The sequence below is a fragment of the Oncorhynchus gorbuscha genome, linkage group LG02, assembly GCF_021184085.1.
Source record: "Oncorhynchus gorbuscha isolate QuinsamMale2020 ecotype Even-year linkage group LG02, OgorEven_v1.0, whole genome shotgun sequence".
NCBI lineage: Eukaryota > Metazoa > Chordata > Actinopteri > Salmoniformes > Salmonidae > Oncorhynchus > Oncorhynchus gorbuscha.
Window position 1 is genome coordinate 105,603,073 of NC_060174.1, and position 5,000 is coordinate 105,608,072.

Sequence of the window (5,000 nt, forward strand, 5' to 3'; positions counted from 1 at the left end):
CAATACCCCATAATGCCATCACAATAACCCATAATGACATCACAATACCCCATAATGACATCACAACACCCCATAATGACATCACAATACCCCATAATGACATCACAATACCCCATAATGACATCACAACACCCCATATTGACATCACAATACCTCATAATGACATCACAATACCCCATAATGACATCACAACACCCCATATTGACAAAGCAAAAACAGTTAAAACAATTTTTTGGCGAGCACATCGAAGGAATTGTGACCAAATACTTGTTTTCCACCATAATTTGCAAATAAATTCATTAAAATCCTACAATGTTATTTTCTGGATTTATTTTCTAATATTGTCTGTCATAGTTGAAGTGTACCTATGATGAAAATTACAGGCCTCTCATCTTTTTAAGTGGGAGAACTTGCACAATTGGTGGCTGACTAAATACTTTTGCCCCACTGCACGTCTCTGCCTGCTTAGGGACTGTCAACATGTACATCTCTACTGCTTAGGGACTGTCAACATGTACATCTCTACTGCTTAGGGACTGTCAACATGTACATCTCTACTGCTTAGGGACTGTCAACATGTACATCTCTACTGCTTAGGGACTGTCAACATGTACATCTCTACTGCTTAGGGACTGTCAACATGTACATCTCTACTGCTTAGGGACCGTCAACATGTACATCTCTGCCTGGTTAGGGACTGTCAACATGTACATCTCTACTGCTTAGGGACTGTCAACATGTACATCTCTACTGCTTAGGGACTGTCAACATGTACATCTCTACTGAATAGGGACTGTCAACATGTACATCTCTACTGCTTAGGGACTGTCAACATGTACATCTCTGCCTGGTTAGGGACTGTCAACATGTACATCTCTACTGCTTAGGGACCGTCAACATGTACATCTCTACTGCTAGGGACCGTCAACATGTAAATCTCTACTGCTTAGGGACCGTCAACATGTACATCTCTACTGCTTAGGACCGTCAACATGTACATCTCTACTGGCAAGGGACCGTCAACATGTACATCTCTAATGCTTAGGGACCGTCAACGTACATCTCTACTGCTTAGGGACCGTCAACATGTACATCTCTACTGCTTAGGGACCGTCAACATGTACATCTCTACTGCTTAGGGACCGTCAACATGTACATCTCTACGCTTAGGGACCGTCAACATGTACATCTCTACTGCTTAGGGACCGTCAACATGTACATCTCTACTGCTTAGGGACCGTCAACATGTACAGTGGGTCAAAATCAAAAAAGTATTTAGTCAGCCACCTGTGTGCAAGTTCTCCCACTTAAAAAGATGAGGCCTGTAATTTTCATCATAGGTACACTTCAACTATGACAGACAAAATGAGAGAAAAAAATCCAGAAAATCACATTGTAGGATTTTAATGAATTTATTTGCAAATTATGGTGGAAAATAAGTATGTGTTTATTATCCAGAGCTCAAAGGGCACAGCGACAGGGTTTTTCACCTGGTCGGCATGGAGAATTCAACCCAGCGACGTTTTGGTTACCGGTCCATCGCTCTTAACCGTTAGGCTACCTGCCCGCCCCTAGACAACACTGCGCCACAAAACTTTATCCTCACTCGTTCTTACACCGCTGCAGTGGCCAACCGTGCCAAGGGGGTGGCTGTGAGTGTGAAGGTCAGTACACACACGCAATACAGTGGATGGGATGTTGTCTCCTAACCTGGTTGTTTTGTCAGGCACCATACTCACATTTGTCTCATCTTTTGTGCCTCCTAGTAGAACAGCCAGAGAGAGGTGTTAAACATCACCCCGTACTGTGGTTGTCATTCCTCCAAAGAGCTCCTGTTATTGAGCCAGTCACATGGTGTCTGGTTGACCTTCAGAACTCCGTCAGTCTGACAGACTCGTGTGTTCCTGAGCTGGGAGACAGCTAATGAATCAGGTTGTCTAGGGGCGGGCAGGTAGCCTAACGGTTAAGAGCGATGGACCGGTAACCAAAACGTCGCTGGGTTGAATTCTCCATGCCGACCCAGGTGAAAAACCTGTCGCTGTGCCCTGAGCTCTCTGGATAACAAACACATACTTATTTTCCACTCATAATTTGCAAATAAATTCATTAAAAATCCTACAATGTGATTTTCTGATTTTTTTCTCTCATTTTGTCTGTCATAGTTGAAGTGGACCTGATGAAAATTACAGAGCCTCATCTTTTTAAGTGGGAGAACTTGCACATTTGGAAATTAGGCTGACTAAATACTTTTTTGATTTTGACCCACTGTACATGTTGACGGTCCCTAAGCAGTAGAGATGTACATGTTGACGGTCCCTAACCAGTAGAGATGTACATGTTGACGGTCCCTAAGCAGTAGAGATGTACATGTTGACGGTCCCTAAGCAGAGATGTACATGTTGACGGTCCCTAAGCAGTAGAGATGTACATGTTGACGGTCCCTAAGCAGTAGAGATGTACATGTTGACGGTCCTAAGCATTAGAGATGTACATGTTGACGGTCCCTAAGCAGTAGAGATGTACATGTTGTGAGTCCCTAAGCAGTAGAGATGTACATGTTGACCGGTCCCTAAGCCGGTAAGATTTACATGTTGACGGTCCCTAAGCCCAGTGAGATATGCATATTGACCGGTCCTAAGCAGTGAGATGTACATGTTGACAGTCCCTAACCAGGCAGAGATGTACATGTTGACAGTCCCTAAGCAGTAGAGATGTACATGTTGACAGTCCCTAAGCAGTAGAGATGTACATGTTGACAGTCCCTAAGCAGTAGAGATGTACATGTTGACAGTCCCTAAGCAGTAGAGATGTACATGTTGACAGTCCCTAACCAGGCAGAGATGTACATGTTGACGGTCCCTAAGCAGTAGAGATGTACATGTTGACAGTCCCTAAGCAGTAGAGATGTACATGTTGACAGTCCCTAAGCAGTAGAGATGTACATGTTGACAGTCCCTAAGCAGTAGAGATGTACATGTTGACAGTCCCTAAGCAGTAGAGATGTACATGTTGACAGTCCCTAAGCAGTAGAGATGTACATGTTGACAGTCCCTAAGCAGGCAGAGACGTACAGTGGGGCAAAAAAGTATTTAGTCAGCCACCAATTGTGCAAGTTCTCCCACTTAAAAAGATGAGAGGCCTGTAATTTTCATCATAGGTACACTTCAACTATGACAGACAATATTAGAAAATAAATCCAGAAAATAACATTGTAGGATTTTTAATGAATTTATTTGCAAATTATGGTGGAAAACAAGTATTTGGTCACAATTCCTTCGATGTGCTCGCCAAAATTGTTTTAACTGTTTTTGCTTTGTCAATATGGGGTGTTGTGATGTCATTATGGGGTATTGTGATGTCATTATGAGGTATTGTGATGTCAATATGGGGTGTTGTGATGTCATTATGGGGTATTGTGATGTCATTATGGGGTATTGTGATGTCATTATGGGGTGTTGTGATGTCATTATGGGGTATTGTGATGTCATTATGGGTTATTGTGATGGCATTATGGGGTATTGTGATGGCATTATGGGGTATTGTGATGGCATTATGGGGTATTGTGATGGCATTATGGGGTATTGTGATGGCATTATGGGGTATTGTGATGGCATTATGGGGTATTGTGATGGCATTAAGGGTATTGTGATGGCATTATGGGGTATTGTGATGGCATTATGGGGTATTGTGATGTCATGATGGGTTATTGTGATGGCATTATGGGGTATTGTGTTTTTTATTTAATCCACTTTGGTATAAGGCTGTAACATGACAAAATATGGATAAAGGGACAGAATGCGCTCACTGTATGTCTCAGAGTACTATCCTAACTGTAGTATAATTCTGTATGTTTCAGAGTACTATCCTAACTGTAGTATAATTGTGTATGTTTCAGAGTACTATCCTAACTGTAGAATAATTCTGTATGTTGCAGAGTACTATCCTAACTGTAGTATTTCAGAGTACTATCCTAACTGTAGTATAATTCTGTATGTTTCAGAGTACTAACCTAACTGTAGTATGTTTCAGAGTACTATCCCAACTGTAGTATAGTTCTGTATGTTTCAGAGTACTATCCCAACTGTAGTATAATTCTGTATGTTGCAGAGTACTAACCTAACTGTAGAATAATTCTGTATGTTTCAGAGTACTACCTAACTGTAGTATAATTCTGTATGTTTCAGAGTACTATCCTAACTGTAGTATGTTTCAGAGTACTATCCTAACTGTAGTATGTTTCAGAGTACTACTCTAACTGTAGTATAATTCTGTATGTTTCAGAGTACTAACCTAACTGTAGTATAATTCTGTATGTTTCAGTGTACTACCCTAACTGTAGTATAATTGTGTATGTTTCAGAGTACTACCCTAAATGTAGTATAATTTGTATGTTTCAGAGTACTACCCTAACTGTAGTATAATTCTGTATGTTTCAGAGTACTACTCTAACTGTAGTATATTATGTATGTTTCAGAGTACTATCCTAACTATAGTATAATTGTGTATGTTTCAGAGTACTACTCTAACTGTAGTATAATGATGTATGTTTCAGAGTACTATCCTAACTGTAGTATAATTCTGTATGTTTCAAAGTACTATCCTAACTGTAGTATGTTTCAGAGTACTATCCTAACTGTAGTATGTTTCAGAGTACTACCCTATAACTGTAGTATGTTTCAGAGTACTACCCTAACTGTAGTATAATTCTGTATGTTTCAGAGTACTACCCTAACTGTAGATTCTGTATGTTTCAGAGTACTATCCTAACTGTAGTATAATTATGTATGTTTCAGAGTACTATCCTAACTGTAGTACAGAGTACTATCCTAACTGTAGTATAATTCTGTATGTTTCAGAGTACTATCCTAACTGTAGTATAATTATGTATGTTTCAGAGTACTATCCTAACTATAATTCTGTAGTATGTTTCAGAGTACTATCCTAACTGTAGTATAATTCTGTATGTTTCAGAGTACTACCCTAACTGTAGTATAATGTTT

At 40.1% G+C, this 5,000-nt stretch overlaps 2 pseudogenes; one reads left to right on the forward strand and one right to left on the reverse strand.

The window, feature by feature from the left end:
* LOC123990889 overlaps positions 1-713 on the reverse strand; it is a 26,546-nt pseudogene extending 25,833 nt beyond the window's left edge.
* Positions 714-898: 185 nt separating this feature from the next.
* Positions 899-5,000, forward strand: part of LOC123990890 — a 48,962-nt pseudogene continuing 44,860 nt past the window's right edge.